Raw genomic sequence first — 20,363 nt, 5'->3', positions numbered from 1 at the left:
ATCTGAGCAGGTCACGTCCTCTCGGGCTTAGTCGCCAGCTGCTCCAGCACACGCCTGCTCACTTTCTCCGATTTCAGTGAGCTTTGGCGAGCGTTCGCAGGTCGACAAATATTTTGGGTAAGCTCGAAGAGCTAGGTCTGCTCAGAATTTTGATTTGGGCTCATTTCGGCCTCCGTTTCCACTGCGGGCAGTACTGCACAGTCTATTTCGTCATTTTGTGCAGATTTTCTGTCAGTGCCGTTTTCTGCATAACAGGTGCCTTATAGTCTTCTACGGTTTGTGCTATATAGCACAAGTTGTTCCCGCTCCATTTCTCCTATTTTCGGGCAGTTTTCACATCAGGTGCAACATTTACCATGGCTGACAACAACAACACAGATGTGTTCAAGATGTTTGCTGCTGAGGACAGGTTGGATGGGGACAACTACCCTATGTGGGCTTATATGATGCAACATGTTCTTGTGTCAAAAGGTGTCTGGAACATTGTGCAGGGCATTGATGTATGTCCTGGTTCTGAAGATGTAGGTGATGTTGAGGATGTTGCAGGTCTTGCTGCAAGGATTGCAGCTGTTAGAGTTGTTTTGCCTACGGTAGAACAAGCTCGTTGGGATGTTAAGGATGCACAGGCTCATGCATTGATTGCGTTGTCTGTGAAGCGCACCATTATTCCTCACATCCGTTCAGCAAAATCTGCAAAACAGGCTTGGGATATTCTAGCAGGTCTTTATGCAAGCCGCAATGAGGCTAAAATTGCTTTGCTGCGTAAAGAGCTAGAGTCGAAGATTATGCATGAGGAAGATGATATGGACACTTTCCTTGCTAGTGTCAAGGATATCAATGAGCAACTCATTTCTGCAGGTGAAGTCATTTCGGACAGTTCCCTTGTGCAGACTGTTCTTGATGCCTTACTAGATTCCTACCAGACTTTTGCTAGTACTTGGAGACTCATGACCCAAGGAAATCCTGAAGTTGTCAAGTTTGATGCATTATGCACATTGCTGTTGCAAGAGTCACTTTCTAGAAAAAACAGGACTAGGCAGCGTGCAGTTGAACAGGCTTTTATTGCTTCTCAAAGAAAGGGTGGTAACAGTAATGCAGCCACTTCTTATGGTTCTGCTGCGAGTGGCAAAAATTCTGTTCCTAATGCTTCTGCTGGCAGCACTTCGTCTGACAATTCTGGTGATAAGGGCAAAAAGAAGATGCGTTGCCATTATTGTAAAGCCAATGATCACTTGATCAAGTCGTGTCCTAAGTTGAAGGCCAAAGAGGCTAAGAAGAAAGAGGGTGGTTCCACTGCAAATGCTGGATCCACTGCAAATGCAGCCATTGTTGAGTCTTCTGTGAAAGGAGATTGTGATGCTGATGTTGATGCAGAATGGGCTTTTAGCGCAGAGTGCACTTACAATCCTGCTGTCCATGATGCATGCTTGTCAGTTGCTGCAGATTCACATGTGTGGTATTTCGACAGTGGTGCTACAAAGCACATTACCTCACATCGTGAATTGTTTACCTCTCTCGAGTCTGTCCCTCATGGGAATTCAGTCACTTGTGCCAACAACGCCTCTTATCCAGTTCAGGGAGTTGGAAAGATTGTGCTCACTGCTGCTGATGGCAGTTCCTTCACACTTGTTGATGCACTTTATGTACCTGGGATCAAGAAGAATCTCTTGTCTGTATCCGCACTTGCTAGACTTGGACTTGTAGTCAAATTTGTGGATGACAGATGTACAGTTCATGATCTCAGTTTTGGTGATGAAATTGTTGCATCTGGACTTTTGTGTCGTGGGCTGTATAAGCTCACTTTGTATGACAAGTGTGGACAAAATTTTGCAAATGCTGTTGCAGATTCAAGGGCTATTTCAGATGCAAAACTTTGGCATGCACGTTTTGGTCATCTGAATTTTGCCAGTTTGCTGCGTTTGCAGAAATCTGATATGGTTGCTTCTTTGCCACCTCTTGAAGCACCTGTCAAACATGTTTGTGAAGGCTGTATTCTGGGTAAAATGCAGCGTTCTAAGTTTCCAAAGGATGGTTCAGTTAGGGCCACATGCAGGTTGCAGCTTGTGCATAGTGATGTTTGTGGGCCCATGCAAACTCCGTCCTTGGGCAATTACCTGTACTTCGTGACTTTCATTGATGATTACTCCAGGCATGCATGGGTATTTCCGCTTAAAGCGAAGTCTGAAGTTTTTATGTGCTTCAAACAATTTTTGGCTATGGCTGAAAATGTCTCAAAATGTACTATGGGCACCCTCCGTTCCGATCGAGGGGGGGAGTATATGTCTCATGAATTTAATGCATTTCTGGCTAGTCGTGGGATAAAACACCAATGTACAGTGCCTTATACACCTCAGCAAAATGGTGTTGCTGAGAGGAAAAACAGGTCACTAACGGAAATGGCACGATGTATGGTCAAAAGTCAAGCTTTGCCGCATTCTTTTTGGCTTGAGGCCATCATGTGTGCCACTTATGTACTTAACAGGTGTCCTACGAAAGCTTTGCAGTCTATTACTCCATATGAAGCATGGCATGATAGAAAACCTTCTATTGAGCACATGCGTGTTTTTGGCTGTTTGGCATATGCTTTGGTGCCACAAGTGCAGCGCAGAAAATTGGATGATAAGGCTGTCAAATGTATTTTTGTTGGTTATAGTGCTGAAAGCAAAGGTTACAGGTTGTATCATCCGCAAACAAAACGTATTCTGGTTTAACGGGATGTAGTGTTTGTGGAAGATTCTGTTCAGCCCTTGCTGTCATGTACTAGAGACAGTAATGTAAGCTCACAGGACATTTATGACACTTTGTTGCCTCTTTTCAGTGTTGGAAATACGAATGTAAGTTCCAATGAGGCAAATGTACAGCCTATGGGGGTTTCTGAAAATGTTTTAGAATAGCCTATTACTGATGCAGATGTACACGATGTACTTGATGAGGAAAGGGCTGAAAATGAGCAGGCTAGAGGTATGCCAAAATGGCTGGTGCACACTTTGCGTGACAGTAAATTGGATGCACCTTTATCTAGTCATACTCGTTCAGGCTCTCTCCATGCATCTTATGCATCAGATTGTTATGCCTTGGCTGTGTCTAGTTTACATGATGTTGAGGAGCCTCTGTCTTTTGATGAAGCTTAGAATTCAGAAAATTGGATTGCTGCCATGAAATCATAATATGATGCATTTATAGAGAATGACACATGGACTTTATGTGATTTGCCTCCTGGCAAAAAGGCCATTGGTACGAAGTGGGTTTACAAGTTGAAACGCAAGCCGGATGGTGAGATCGATCGCCATAAGGCTCGACTTATTGCAAAGGGTTATGCACAACAAAAAGGCATAGATTATGAAGAGACTTTTGCTCCCACTTGTCATATGACTACTGTGCGTTTTCTATGTGCATTGGCAGCTCATTTTGGTTGGGATGTACATCAATCAGACATTGTTATTGCTTTCTTGAATGGTGACATATTTGAGGAAGTTTATGTAACGCAGCCTCGCGGTTTTGTCATAAAAGGACAAGAGGACAAAGTGTGCAAATGTAAGAAGGCTTTGTATGGGTTGAAGCAATCTCCTCGTGCTTGGTATGAGAAAGCTGACACTCATTTGGTTAAACGAGGCTTTCGTAACAGTCCAACAGAAAGCACATTGTATGTAAAGCGTGAGGATGATGTATTTCTCATTGTGGTTCTTTATGTTGATGATTTGCTGATCACTGGACCAAATGAGAGACATATTGCTGAATTTAAGGCTGATTTGAATGCTACTTTCAAGATGAAAGATTTGGGGCTGTTGCATCATTACTTGGGTATACAGTTTAAGCAGTGTGATGGTGGTATTGCCTTGTGTCAGAAAAGTTACATAGAGACATTGCTATGTAAGTTTGGACTTGAGGATTGCAAACCTATTGCCACTCCCATGGAAACAGGTTTGAAGTTGAGTCTACATGATGCTGGCGATCCTGCTGATGTCACTCTTTACCAAACTGCTGTTGGCTGCCTCATTTATGTATGCAACACGAGGCCAGATATTCAGTTTGCAGTCTCGCAGGTCAGCAGATTTATGCATAGCCTAGGGTCTAAGCATTGGCAGGCTGTCAAGAGGATTTTCCGCTACCTTAGTGGCACTTTACATCTTGGCATGTTTTATCCCAAGGGGGGATCATTGCCGCCAGAATTACATGCTTTTTCGGACTCAGATTGGGCTGGTTATTTTGACACGCGAGTGTCCACAAGTGGTTTTTGTTTCATGCTTGGCAGTTCATGTATATCATGGTTGAGCAAGAAGCAACCTACTGTGGCCACTTCGAGTTGTGAGGCTGAGTACAGGGCAGTCTTCACAGCTACGGTTGAGTGTGTATGGCTCAGACGCCTTATGGCTGACTTGGGTGTTGGACAGGACACTGCCAACACTATCTACACTGACAGTCAGAGCGCATTGGCAGTTGCGAGGAACCCAGTTTTTCATGCTCGCACAAAGCACATTGAGGTGCATTACCACTATGTCAGGGAGAGGCTCTCAGCAGGAGAGATCAGCTTGGCTTATGTGCCAACACAGGACAACCTTGCAGATCTTTTCACAAAGGCATTGTCTCGTGAGAAGCTTGAAGCTTTCCGCAAAGCTTTGGGCTTACTCCCCTTTGTGGACTGATCCTGTCCTCAGGGCATGGCACTTCCCTTTACTCATGTGCCAGCTCTCGTTCACCGCATCACTCCAGGGGGGATTTGTTACCATATACATGTGGTAGTGATGTGTGTGAACACACTAGGACCGCCGGGGCATTTTTTCCCTCTTTAGGAGGCTTTTTCCCCCGTGCATTGTATATATGCCCATCACTCTAGGGCTATCTATCTTTCCATTGCACACTAAGTGGCACACTCTCTATTGTGTGCCTTGAGCTTCCTTCGTCTTCTCCAAGTTGTGTGTGTTTCTCTGCAACCCTAATTCCAACACAAAATTCTTACCAAGGTTATTCCAACAACAACAACAATCGAAGAGCTAGAAGCTTTTCGTAAGGACCACAAATGTTTTAAGTGTGGGGAGCAAGGCCATGGTTATCGTCCTTGCAAGAGAATGGCCCGCAATGAGACTCCTAAGCCTCTATGTTTGAAGCCCCAAAAGAGGATGCTCATTGCCAAGGATTTCTCCCTTCCTATGCTTGGGAAAAGATGCAAGATCATGATGCCTTTATTTTGTTTGACCCTGGTTCAACTCACAACTTCATATCCACAGAGTTGACCACCAAGCTAGGCATACAAGCCCACAAGATGGGATATGCATTGAAAGCCAATGGAGCTATCAAGGGACAAGACGTCTCAGTTCCTTAACTGGAAAATTAAGGCCTCATGTCCAAAGCTATGTTGACAAAAAGGATTTTTTCATCTCCCCTCTCAAACATAAGAATGTTATCGTTGGGTCACCATGGTTTAACCGCATGGCTTCCAACATGAAGTTCCCTAAAAGGATAATCTAGTTCACCTATAGGGAAGAGAGCATGTACATAGATGCTAATGAGTTGGGGAACACCATATCCTTGCAATAAAGGGAATCAAGAGGAATTAAAGTTGTCTAATTCCCTAAATGGATCCCAAGATGTTTTCATTGATGACATCCCTAGTGAGCTACCTCTAAAATGAGGGATGATGACCATGCAATTGAGCTCCTACCAGGAAGCTCACTGCTAACAAGCCTCGTTATCGAGTTTCACAAGCTCAACAAGTGGAGATCATGAGGCAAGTGCATGAATTGGTGGAAAAAGGGATGGTGAGGTCTAGCTCCTCTCCATTTTGTTCACCGTTGCTTTTAGTGCAAAAGAAAGATGACACATATCACATGTGTGTTGACTATAGAGCACTGAATAAAGATTACTATCAAAAATAGATTTTCCGTGCCGCGAGTAGAAGATCTATTTGATAATTTACAAGTTTTAGCCTGACAAATGCTCCAAACGCATTCAAACTCATGATGGACAAAAATCTTCAGGCCATTCAAATTCTCTTGAAGAGTACCGGCGACACCTCCAGGTAATCTTTCAAGTTGTGAGAGAGAATAAGCTTTTCATTAATCAAAAGAAAAGTGAAATCTTCGTACAAGAGATTCAATATTTAGGTCACATTATCTCTAAAGATGGCACCCGTAAGTTAGAGATAATAAAAGGATGGCCTAATCCAAGGAATCTATAGGAGGTACACAGCTTCATAGGTATGTGTGCATACTATAGATGCTTCATTAAAAATAAAAAATCTTGCTAATAGCAAGCCCATTACATGACTTAACAAAAAAGAACGTTAAGTATTCATGGACTGCAAAAGTGCAAGAAGCTTTTGAAGAAGCTTAAGGAGAATTTTATTTCTCAAAGTGTGCTCACGCTATTAGATCTCTCAAAGACATTTGAGCTCCAATGTGATGCTTATGGTGATTGCCTTGGAGCTATTTTGCTTCAAGAAGGGCATACCATAGCATATGAGAGTCAAAGATTCAACTTCGATAAGTGAATATTGGACAAATACAAAAAAGAGCTACGAGCTATTCTATATGCCCTAAACACATGAAAACACTATCTTTTGGGGACTCCAGTCATCCTACAAATGGATCACAAAGCCTCAAGAGCTTCATGACGCAAACCAAGCTCTCCGACAAATAAATGAGGTGGGCAAAATTTCTTTTTCAATTTAAATTTCATATTGCTCACATTGCTAACAAGAACAATCAAGTGGTCGATGCACTTTCACAACGACCAAGGGTAAATGTGGTGTCTATAGCAACTCACAATGACTATCATTTATGATAGATGAGTATGCTACTAACGGAGACTTTTATGTAATTACAGCCTTTGTAATAGGGAAGAGAAAAGAACCATTCACCTTGAAGGATGGTTATCTTCCAAATGACAATAGGCTATGTGTCAATCACCCATACAATAAGAAAGTCATGTATGAATCCCATACTTCTCCTTATGCAGGGCAAAGAGGGATTCCATAGTCTACTCTTCGAGGAGTAGAAATGTATTTTTGCTGGTCTGCTATGAAAAGTAAACATACAAGAGTATGTTTCAAAATGCGTGGTATACCAAAAGTTGAGATTTGATCGAGGGGAGCAACTTGGATTGTTTCAGTCGACGGGATTAACAAGAAAACACACTCTATGCCTGTCAAAAAGACTATTAAGGCACATCAAATGGAAACCCTCTCTAGATCTCAAATTTTCAAGCATCATGGATTTCCGACATCCATAGTATCGGACAAAGATCCTAGAATGACCAGCAATTTCTAGAAGGGTCTCTTTGAGATCTAGGAAGTAGATTAAATTTCTCTTTCAATCTATCATCCACAAACGGATGACCGAAGTGAAATAACTAATCTAATGATTCTTGATCTACTAAAAGCCTATGTCATGGAAGTGGATCAATGTTCTCAATGAGAGAAGTACCTACCTCTTATGAAGTATGCGTACAATGACATTGTACGTACTTCTCACCTTTCGAGGTTAAAGAGGGAAGATCCAGAAGTCCCTTACTACTTCAAGTACATGGGAAGATCTTCACTACTACTGATGAATATAGCCAAGACTCACAACAATATTTTCCAAAGATTAGAGAGGTTATATCCATCTCAAAGCAAAGGTAAAAAGGGCTACTGCTAATAAGCATAGAAGAGCCTTAGCCTTTAAGAAAAATAATTGGGTCTTGCTAAAGTTTCTCAACGCTCATCTAAGGCATACTACGGCAAGAATCCTTCGGGCCACCAAGAGTATTATGCTAAACTAGCAAAAAGATACTATGGTCCTTTTTAAATTCTTAAGTCAATCAATGAGATTGCTTATCAATTTAAGCTGCCCAACCATTGGCTCATACATAATGTTTTCCATGAGAGCCTATGTAAGCCTTACAAAGGAGCGCCATCAAAAGAAGTAATGGTTGCAGACCCTCCAAACATCGGAGATCAAGTACTTCAATCTGAGTCCATCCTATGACATGAAGACAAGGTATTAATAAACGGTAAGATTATCTGACGATATCTTATAAAGTTAAAGAAGTATCCTTTTAAAGATGCTAAATGGATGCAAAGAACCTAGCTTAAGGATAATATGAACCTTGTCAATGCTTACAATGATGCCTTAAAGTAAGCATATGAAAATGCATTTTAAATGAATAATGTTTTTGTCTTATAAGACCAGTTCTCTTTTGATTGTGCACAAATTTAAATAGTATGCATGCTTAGGATCATGTTTGTTGTGACGACGTCTCACAAACACCAAGTAGAACTTGTCACTCTACTTTGGAAGTATGATATGGACTAAAAAGTAGACATGCTTGCGGAAGCTATGTCTCCCAAGCACCAAATGGATTAGTCATCCATCTTGGAATGATGTCGTAGGGTAAAAAGGGATCCTCTACCCACTAAGACAAATTGACTAATGACTATGGCTTTATCTCTTTTACCTCATAGTCGAGGACGACTATGATTTCAAGAGAGAGGTAATGTCATAAATCTAAAAACTAACCAACCCAAATGATTTTCTCATATTAAACTGATCATTTAATGTGGGATAATAAACGGAAACAAGGGTTAGAATATAGACAAGTGCTTACGGATCTATCTCAACATGGGGCCAATGGTAAAGAGGTCCAAATGAGAAATGGTCTATCAAAGAACAAGGTTAACTAATGGAGCTTAAAAGACCTTAGGGTTAGCTTCATTAAAGACCTCCAATGGTTAGTGTTAAAAGTCCTTTGACCTTAGGCAAGCTAGGGCCGAGCTTGAGGTGGGAACATGACCTAAACTTACCTTTGACCTTAGGCAAGCTGGGGCTGAGCTTGAGGTGGGAACCCGACCTAAACTTACCTTTGACCTTAGGCAAGCTAGGACTGAGCTTGAGGTGGGAACCCGATCTAAACTTGCCTTTGACCTTAGGGAAGCTAGGGCTGAGCTTGAGGTCGGAACTCCGCCTAAGGTGCTTGTCATGCTTGATGACTAAGGTACTTGAGGTACTTGTCATACTTAATGAGAAAGGTGCTTGAGAAGCTTCCCATGCGTGGGAGGTAAGGTGCTTGAGTCAAAAAGAGACCCTACAAACTTAATGAGGAAGCTGCTTGAGAAGCTTCTATGCATGAAAGTCCCAAAGTGAGGGGAATCTTTGACCTAACCTTCCACTCACCCAAAGGGCACCCCTTTTCTCAAAGGACACATGGGACACATATCAGACTCTCCTTAAGCTTAACCACATGGTGTGCTTGAATGCTATTGGTTGTGCTAAAGAGGGGTCCAATGAGCTTCTAGTTCCATCCAAAATATCTAGATATTTTCAAGCTCTCTCTCTCTCTCTCTCTAAGGGGTAGGGAGGACACTTGTCAAAAGACTACCCATGTACTTGACTGCATGCTGCATGTGATTGGCTAGGGGGAGAGGGGTCCAATGAGCTTGAAGCACGTGGAAAAGCATCAACTCACCCCAAGCAAGCAAGGGGGATGCTAGGGGAATATACACCACACACACACTCATTTTGGAAACCATTCTCACTTGGAAAAAGTTGAGGAACTCCACCTCCTTCTCCAAGCTTGTGAGAAGTGAGAGCCAACACCAACACTCTTGGCTATGGAATGCAAATCCAACCAAGAGCCATGCTTCAATGCTTAAGCTTGCCATCTTCTCCATCTCATCACTATGCTATTATGTATGCTAGCAAGAAGAGTAATGATAAGTGAGGAATTATTTCTTTCTCCTATGGAATGTTTCTTCTTCCTCTTCCATATCCTCATTCCCCGCTAGCTCTCTCCACCTTCGAAGGTGTTCGAGGGCTTGGGACTGAGGCTTGGGATAGTTAATGCTTTCTACAAAGTTTATGTTATGCTTGTGATGCATGAAGCTTTCCATCTTCATTGCATCACCTAGGTCACAAAGAACACAAAGATTGTATTGTACCAAGTCTCTCTTGATGGGAGAAACTATAATACAAATGCCTATTGGAGGGGGGACCGCCTCCATATGAATCCGGTCCTCAACTATTGTCATGTTCTCTAAACTCTCTCTCTTGCAAAAGTATTGTTCATGCCAAGTTAACTAAGTACCATGTTTATGTTGCTACCATCAATTAAGTTCACCCGCTATGCTCACAAAGTAATCTCACAAAAGTGCTTCAACTAATTTCCTAATTCCGCTACTTTCAAAGTTCATAGGCCATTTACATTACACTTGTGGTGTTGATTGTCAAATAATATATTTAGTGATCATACATTTGGCACCAATGACTATAGTGTCAAGGCCAAGGAATTTGGGCTCATGTAGTCAATATGTTGTGTTAATGTATTGATTTATGTCCTTTTCATCCAATATGCTAGCACTCAATGTGGTCTCTCTTTTATTGGTAGTAGGTTTACTTTTACAGATTATAAAGGTCCTATGTTTTGGTAGCATGCCAGACATAGTTTGAAAGCTGGTAGATTGCTGCATGGAGCCAAATTATGCACAAAACTTGTAACATAGCATGTGTAGCAATTGTCACTCATGTGTTTGGTAATGTAGGTAATTGTGCAAGATCTCTAAGAAAAGTGAGAAGTTTTCCATTGAATGTGAGTAGTTATCATTAGTGATGTTGACAAGTTTATATATAATGAGCTCAAAGTTGACTTGTGTGATCATTGAGATCTCATCAATGATGATGAAAGTAGTCTCTTTTATGTCCATGGATCCCTCCTCTGTCTTGTGAATGGTTAGAGCATCATGAATGTATCTTGAATTGATATTAGATTTTCCTTACTATGATGTTAAGTTGTGTGGAAGCTACGCCAACTGAGATTGTGAGAATACCCTTGTTTTATTTCACATGCTAGTAAGTTATAAGTTTCATAAGGCCCATTTTCCCACGGCCACCTATTACATGCAAACAATTGAGTATATGCAAACTGAGAGTAAACTTTTACTTGCTTCTTTGAAAACGGTAAAACAATACATTGGCAAACACTTCTAGTAGATATGTACGATCTAGTATTGTGAATGGCATTTGTCTATTATAATTCCTAGATGATCGACATCATATGCATCTTTCGTTCTTGTGCTAGGTCGTCAATGTGTTGTCTTTTGGATTATTTGATCGAGCATTGGTTAATATACGATCATGTTTCATTGCGTTCACTTAGGGATGTGCATCCCTAGTTCTTCAGTGCTTTGAATCAAATTTTGTATTGCATCGTAGAAAGTTGTTGAATAAGAAGGCCTTTATATTGTGTCCTAGGTGGCACTCTTTGAATCTTAAAAGGATTTTTCTCCATCCTACGACACTCCCAACATATCAAGTGAATGAATGGCACATGGTGCACTATTCCAAACAATGTAATTGTTACGATAGCCAAAAAATGTCCTATTTTTTAGGGTTTTTGGTCTCACATGATATATATATTAACAAGGTGCATGACAATGCTTTGCAATTTAGATTAGATGTGTTGTCAGATCTCAGGTGGTGAGAAATGCATTTATACATTACCTCACATTTTGTAATGATGGGCATCTATAGACAATTAAATGCAGCCTCAATTATAAATATTGGCTTTGTTAAAAGTGCCACTATAATAAATCTTGGTTTTATAGGGTCAATCCATGCAAGTTCAATTTTGGAGCAGCATTTGCCGATATGTTAAGGGTCCAAATGGCTCAACCTTCATTGTGTGTCTGTGTAAGTAGTAAGATCTCAGAGAATTAGAGACACATTGATTGCTCACATGTGCCCCCCTTCTTTAGAATAAGATATCATAATGTCTATGTACAAGTTGCTAGGGTTGGTTGCATCAATTTTAGAAGATGTTGGATGTATATTGTCTGGAGCCCCTAGTTTGAATCTTGTAGTGGGTAACGTGATGTTTGGCATGCTCTATAATTAACTCCTATGATAGATGTAGCAATTCTTAAACTAATGAACTTGATTGTGGAAGAGTAACACACATTCTACTAGCAGCCTTTTTAAACATACTTGGGTTGCATGTGCATCTATAGTTGACCATGATATTAGAGGATTATGCAATAATGAACTTTGTTCAAGTAATCCTCAAGCATAGCATGCATGGTTTTAGCGACATTGATTGATATGTCCACAATAGTGAGTAACTTTGTGCGCAATTCATGTGTCACTATCAATGTAGTTATGTAATCAAGAGTGTGGATAGCAACATGGTCATCCCAAGGAGTACTCTATTTGCATATACTACAAGCGATCTATGTGTAATTGAGAATGACACAATCGTAGGCCTAAAGTAATCAGACAAAGGTTAAGGTAGGCTTTGTATTTGGTTCGAATTGGTGGGCAAGCCTAGCTAGGTTTGTGAATGTGAAGTTTAATATAAAACATGCCGAGAAATTATAATACTAGAAAATTACCAAAACACTCTTGAAAATTCGGGAAATTCCCAAAATACCCCTCAAACTTTAAAAGTTCCAAAAATACCCCACACAGTTTTGCCAAAAAGTCCCTTAAGTTTTAGTGAAATACCCAGAATACCCCTTGTTATTCTCAAAAACATCTCCAAACACTTTCATTTTACGATTCTTTGTAGGAAAATTAGTTCTCCTCAACCAAAGATTATAGAAGTAGGATTTGGATGGCACGGGGGGTTTTCAAGATGAAATCTCTTAGTACTAGTAGACACAAATGCCTCTATTTGTGAGCTCATCGGTGAATGTTTTTGTTGGAAGGGGAGATGAGGAGAACGGTTGCTTGCTTCCAATTCCCAATCTTTCTTGCACCTCTGCTTGTCAACCTTTCACCATCCCTTCTAATTACCAAGTACTCACACACACCCAGACTATGACAACACACAGAACAACACACACACACACACACACACACACACACAAAAGAACAAATTAACAAGAGAAGAGTGTAAGAGATGCAGACATAATCATGGAGGACACAGAGAAACACAGCATAGCATAAGAGAGAGGAAAGGGAAAAATTTGAGCATCTACATAAGAAAGGCCTAAAGAATGCCCCAAACTCCACGGTACCTCTTGTTGAGTTAGGTATTTGATATTTGATATTTGATATTATTGTTGATGCCAAAAATTGGAGGCCCCTCTTTTACACTTTAGTCCCACTTTAGTTATGAGTGGAACACGCCACTTATTGCATGACCCTCTTAGGGTGAGTTCTCATTGTCTTATTTACAAAGCAACCATAGTGGCTTATTCATAAAAGATCTAAAATATTATGCTATAATAAAATGACTGAGAGGATTATTATTTGCCGGTGCCTCCTCGTCAACTCCCGAAATTCCAATTTACAAACCATCATGCACTCATTGAAAATTCAAATAGACAACACATAATTAACCATTAAGCCACATATCCCAATTGTAGTTAACTACATGCAACATGAGGGTGCCCAGTCTCGTAACATCCCTCCCACAAAAGATAGCAACTTTCCTCAGTTACTCACTAAAGAATTAATTGGACCGTGAGTGATGGAAAGTGTAGAGAAGGTCTGGGAAGTTGCAAAATTTTTTTTCAGGCGTCCACTTGGCATCCTCTTGAGGGTGGCCTTTAAAGGTCAAAGATAGCGGTTATAAACCATGTCAGTGTGTGTGGTGGTGGTCTCGTGATCAACTATCTGTGGAGGGATGAGTTATTCTTCTTGGTCCACAAGTGAATGTGGATCCTGATACATGTGATGTGTAGGTAGGTGTCCTCTGAAAGGTCTTAAAAGACTAATGTGGAAAGCATTGTGAATGTGCCAATGTGAAGGTAAGTGTAAACAAAAGGAAACATCATTGATCACAACAGAAATTTTGAAAGGGCCATAAAAACGAAGAGCAAGTTTAACAAAACATTAGTATCAACACTTTTGATCCTTCGTTTTTTAATGCAAAGCGTAACATAATCACCTTCTTTGAATTGGTGTGCCTTTTGGTGCTTGTTAGCATGCTTAGTGTAAAGTTCTTGTGAGTGTTTAATGACAGAATGTACACTTGCATAAATATCATGAAAATTAGGAGTAAAATCATCAACGGCAGGCACAATGTTGGAAAGACATGAATCAAGAGTAGGCAAAGAATGACCATACACAATTTTCAAATGGAGATTTATATATGGCAGTGCGAGTGGTGTTGCTATATGCAAATTGTAGAATATGCGGGTAATCATTCCATTTCTTGGGTTGAGAAGAAACTTAAGCTTTTAACAAGTCAATGATAGTTCGATTGGTGACTTTGGTTTGACCAGTAGAATCATGATGGAATGCCGAAGTAAAATCAAGTGTGGTTCCAAGATTTTCAAAAACAATAGTCCAAAAAGCACTACAAATTTTGGAATCTTGATCAGAGATTATAATTTTAGGCAAACCATGATGTGGAAAGACAGCTTTAAGAAATAGAAGTGTAGCTTGATGTGCTGTGAGTGTTTTCCTACAAGGTATGAAGTATGCTTGTTTATAAAAATGATCAATGATAGTCCAAATCATATCATGCTTGTGAACAGTGAAGTGGAAATCCAGTAACAAAATCCATTGAAATATGTCTCCAAAGTTTTTCAGGAATAGGGAGAGGGTGTAAAAGTCCCAATTTCTTACATGTTGCTGCCTTGACCTTTTGACAAATCAAACAAGTTAAAACATACTTTTGAACATAATTTTCATAGTAGACCAATAGAAATCACGACATAAGTTTTGAAAAGTAGCATCAAATCCTCTATGTCCAACATAGGGTGGTTTGTGCAACTCTTCAATGTACGAAAAGGTTTAGTTAAAAAAAAAGTTGTTTGAAATAAAGAAAGTTTTCTTGAATAGTGTATTCCAAAAATGTGTGCACAATGTTCTCAATCATATGCAACTATGTAATTTTGAAATCATCATCTTGTGCATAAGTGTTAGGCATTGAATCAAATGAAGTACCCGTAATGGTTGATAGACTATTAAGAGAGGGTCTTTAGCTCAAAGCATCAGCTACAACATTTTCCTTACCAGGCTGGTATTGAATGTTGGGTTGAAAACGTTAAACAAAGGCAGCCCACTTAATATGTCTATCATCTATTAAGGGTTGAGACAACAAATACTTGATACTTTGTTGATCAATTTTCATGATTAAATCAGCACCCATTAAATAGTGTTTCCAAATTTTCAAAGCATGTACAATAGCGGTCAACTCTTTGTCATATATACTAATTTTTTCTTCAGACGGTTTAAACTTATGATTTTCAATGCACGTGGATGGTTATCTTGCATAAGGACTGCACCGATACCTTTTCCACTAGCATCAGTGACTACAACAAAGAATGGTCTATCAAAATCATGCAATTGCAGTACTGGTGCATTTATCAAAGCATTCTTGAGTGCATTAAAGGAACTTTCTTGCAAATCAGACCAATAATAAGGATAATTTTTCTTTAACAGGAAAGTGAGGTAATAGATTTGTAAGCAAAGTTACATACAAACTTCCTGTAATAACTGAAGATGGGTTGTCATGATCATACTCAAGATCATATCCCTCACCGTAATTAGCTTCCACTTCATTGTCATCGAGATTAGCATCTTCAATGACGTCAAGAGTAGCATCGTTGGGGCGGTGTTGTTGAAGGGTCTTTGGTTTGGATTTTGGTTGACTCCATTGGATTTGCCATTGGGTTGGGCATTGCTCTTAGCAGGACCTTTTGGGCACTTATCTGCATAGTGACCATACTGGAAACGTTTGAAACACTTTACCTTTTTAATACCATTAGAATTTTGTGCAAGACGTTGGTTGGAAGAAATTTGGTTGCCTCGTTGTTGTGTGTTGCTGTTGTTGTTGCCATAAGGTTGAGAAGTTGCGACAGAATTGTCAAATCTGTGTTTCTTGAAAAAGGTACAGCTGATGTTTGTTCCTGTCAAAGTTAGGAGAGAAATAAGCTCTCTTGTTACGGTTAGTGTTAGCAGTTTGTTTAGTGTGAGAGGGTTGTCCACCTTTCTTCTTCTCCGCATTAAGGACCAAATTAATAGTCTTTGACAGTGAATCCGGTTCAAACATACCTACCTCAACACCAATTTGTAATGCTAAGCCATATATATATATATTTACGCTTTAATTTCCTACGACTGACAAGTTCAATAGCTTGCAATTGAATTAAACAGTTCAAAAAACGATCAATATAGCCCTGTACATCTTCATTTTGACCCTGTCAAATTAAATCCCACTGGCGTCGTGCTTTAGCTTTATATCGTGCGGGCAAAAATCGAGGTAAAAACAGCTTTTTAAATGCATGCCAAGTACGTGGTCTTTTACCATGTTGTTTGGTGGCGTTCCACCATAATGCAGGGCTATTGGTGAGATGATTTGATGCACACTTTACCATTTCATGTTTGGGAGAGTCTTCATCATGAAAATAGTCATCTAATTGACTAACCCATGCTAGAACCATGCTAGCATCTTTATTGCCATCAAAACCCTTGAAAGTGAAGGCTTTTCTGCTAAATTTTTTTTTCTTGGGTGTCGGTACAGATTCTATGCATGTAGAATGCAATAATTTATCTTCAAGCTCTTGCCTTCGCATACGTTCATACGTGAGAGATTGTTGTAGATTGGCAAGCTGCTCAGCAACTATGGGTGCCTGTGGAAGGTGTGCCATGATTGCGTGCTTTTTTTTTCATTTTCTTTGGTTGTGAGTGTATATGTATATGATGATATATAGAGTAACACTTAAGAATTAAAAATAAAGGAATAAGAAGAAATAAATGGGTACTTAGCTCATAGGTTTGATGAGGCCATCCAATCCAAGTTGTGGAGTACGATAGCAAGTTCGAAAGCGGTGATCGGTTGATAATTCAGATGCAAGTTGATTGGATTTTTCAGCATCCGATCTCCAGTATCTCCAAAAGATGATGGCAATAACAATTTTAAAATGTGGTCAGTCTTTGGATATGATGAACCGGTTATGGCTAGCTCCAAATTAATGCCTTTGATATTTTTGGCAAAGTAATTTTACTCTTCATGGTAAAATTTATGTCTCTCAAATTGTCATTTGGTATTGTTTTCGGTGGAATAATGTTGGGTAACTAGACTCACAATAGTTGAAAACGGTATAGCTCGAGGAATCTTGAGCAATCCGAGGTTGAATGAACTCCAGTTGAAGGGTTATATATATATATATGTTTGTGTGTGTGTGTATATATATATATATCTTTGATTGAATGGGTTGCCTTTGAAATTGTAACTCTAGCTGAAAGGTAATTGAAGAGTGCCCAACTGAGGATCTTTGAAATGACCTGTGAAGGCGATCAATGATGGATGGCCAAGCTTTCGAGTTTGTGGTGGCTGACTAAGATGTTGAGGGGTGAGAAATGAATGGCTTTTGGGAGTTTGCTTGGGCGGTGGACCAAAGGGTAAATTAAGGCCTCCCTTTTTTTTTCATAAGTGTGTGAACACACTAGCTTTGAGAAGTTGACATAATGTAAGCAAAAAGAGCCGACAGGGTGCTGCAGAGAAACGACGAGGACGTGTTGCAGAGCCGTTTTTAGGCCTCGGGGCAGGAGAGAAAATTGATCCACAAACAAAGGCACCCCTTGTGATGCAATTTCTGCACTATTTGGTCGGGGTCAATCGTAGGGGTTTCTGCATGCATGAGTTGGATCACACAAATTTTGTCGAGTCTTTCAAAGATGGTAATACTTTGACATAAACAACCACCTTCACATAGATCTTGAGCAAAAAGAGTGTTAAGCCTCACGGACACCCTATCACCTTCGACGGACGCCTTATTATTTATTTGATTGAATCATGGATTGGGCTTGTCGTTCCAATAGGTATGTAGGTGATCGTCGATGAGAGGGGCACCAATTATCTTATTTTTACAGTAGTTTTGCAACGATCGGCCACTGTGGGCGCCCATGTGTGAATGGGTCAAACTCTTATAAAACATCCATTTGACCTAAAAATTCTCATTCTTGGAGATGCAAGCTAAGAAGTGCTCTTGCTCCATCTTTGTCTCCTTCTCCTTCGTGTGGTCATGTGTGTATATGTGTGTGTGTGTGTATGCTTGAGAGAGAGAGAGAGAGAGAGAGAGAGAGAGAGAGAGAGAGAGAGAGAGAGAGAGCATTGTGACGGCATCGACAGTGGCAAGGCGGTGGAGCGCGGCATCGGCGGTGGCTCCTTCTTCTTCACAGCACAATGATCCTTCATGACGGAAGCATTGAGCGGTGAGTGACACACCATTGTTTCTTTGAGCTTGCTAGGAACGTCTAGTTGTGTGCTTGCAGCCTTTTGAGGCTCGCACACAGTGCACAGGGAAGTTTCCAACCTCCGACACATGTGGCAAATCGCACATTTTTGGCGCCATTGCCGGGGATTGCCTTGCATTAAGCTTGAGGAGCACTAAATGCTACCTTAGGAAGCCTTCACTTCTGCCATTTCCGATTTTTTGCTGAGTTATGTGAGAACTGTTAAGTGGCTGTAATGTGCAATTTTAGCAGGTCTCCATAAGCTCTGTTAAGTGCTGCAATGTACTTGTTTTTGTTAGATTTGTTAGATCTGTAATGTGCAAGTGTTAGTAGATCTGTTAGTTAGTGTAAATCTGTAATGTGCAGTGGACAATGAGTAGATTGAGTACTCTGTGAGTGAGCAGTTTCGTTGTGTTAGGAAGTGTAGACAGTGTGCAGTAGTTAGTGCAGACAGTGTGTGAACAGAGGTAATTAGTGTTAATTAGCTGTGTTAGTTGTAAGGAGGTTAGACAGAGCTGCTATGTGCGTGTGTGAGCTCGACGTCCACGTGCAAGATTATCCACAAAAAAGTTTCTTTTTAAAGTAAAAAATATTAAAAAAATCTAAAATAAACTAAAAAATGCTCGGAAATATTGAGACCAAAAAGAAAACTTGAACACAAAAAGAAAATTTAAAAATTCTTATTTTAAAAGGATCTTCCCCCAAGCCCAAAGCCCAAGCCCAAGCCCAGGCCTCAGGCCTCAATATTATGATATCGTATACACACTACTTTATATATAAAGACTAGGACCTCAAGTGAAGGGAGGGCATGTGGGACAAGTTCTTCAAGTCCTCCACCATCCCCTTCACACTCACCCTTTGGACTTACTAATTCTAGCCTTCTCTGTGACTAGGAAAAGACTGTTATTAGGATTCCAAGGGCTTTATGTAACCGAATCGGGGGGTTGTAAAGCACGACACGTCTTTCTAGCCAAGACGCTCGTTTTGAGCTATCACATGCCATATTTTGTGGCTTGGTTAGAAAAAAAATTTAAAAAAATATTATAAACACCTAAAAAACTGGGTGACCGGCCTTCATGTGCACTCACCACGCTTCTAGAGTGTTGAGGTCACATGCACCTACACTCTGGTCGTGTGCTAGAGGATGAGCACATAGAGAGTGTCTCCGTTTACACGGGCACTCATTATTCCTCCACCTTAGGCTCTAGGCCCTCAACGGGAACCCAAGGTAGTACCACTGAGGACCCACATATTGCATCTAATGACTCTTGCTCTGACTACGACGTCATGGAAGGTTACCCGATGCCTAATCCCGATAGTTCAAGCCAAGACATGCATGCCATGCGTCCACGATCCGGGCCGAGCGTGCTTAACCTCTTGAAGGAGACTTTTAGTAGAGAACGATAGGAATGAAGGGGGTGGGAAAGTAAATTCACCATTCATGACCAATGTAAGACCCATGCTCCTAGAGAGTGTGCATGTGGATACTCCATTCTCTGCACCCTCTGACTCTTCAGAGCTATTTCCCTCCGGAGTTATATTACCTGATGGGAGAAGCCTTGTCGAAGTGCAAGAGGTTGAGTGATATATCATTGCAGCTATGGAAAAGAAAATTGAGAGCCTACACAAGGCAGAGCAAAGGAGAGAGTTAAAAGTGAAAGCCCCTATGTCAATATCCATGCTAGGCAAGCAATCAAATGCTCTTGAATTAGCAACCACTAAGGGTCAACCCATAGAGAGCCACATTGCACCTAGTTCGAAGGACACCCCTAGCACCTCAATCCTAGATGGAGCCTTTCTAAATGAAAATTGGGAGTATGAACTATGGAGACTTTAACCGACTTATACACATGTCACACCTATCATGTGGGTTGGTTAGGTGTCCTACAATTCACAACGGGTGCTACTAGCATAGAGGAACAACAACAAAGAGTTGTGATGTCATCCATAGGGTTATTGAGCTGGAGAGGTAGAACAAAGGGATCCACATGCCTTCAACGGGTCTCATGAGATTCTTGGATACATGGAAGGCTACGCAACCAAATTTATCGCAAATGGAGACTCCCTCTGTAAGCCCGATGGATCCTCCATATGTTGTTTTGCTAGGGGGGTCTCAGTACAATCTAAGCTCACAAGCGATAGCTTTACCTTTCCAAGTTTAGCTCATGTTTGTCTTGATGACACCACGGCTATCATGCCTACCCC

Source organism: Adiantum capillus-veneris, chromosome 28 (assembly GCF_014529385.1).
Source record: "Adiantum capillus-veneris isolate H3 chromosome 28, ASM1452938v2, whole genome shotgun sequence".
Classification (NCBI taxonomy): domain Eukaryota; kingdom Viridiplantae; phylum Streptophyta; class Polypodiopsida; order Polypodiales; family Pteridaceae; genus Adiantum; species Adiantum capillus-veneris.
This window is presented reverse-complemented; position numbering follows the sequence as displayed.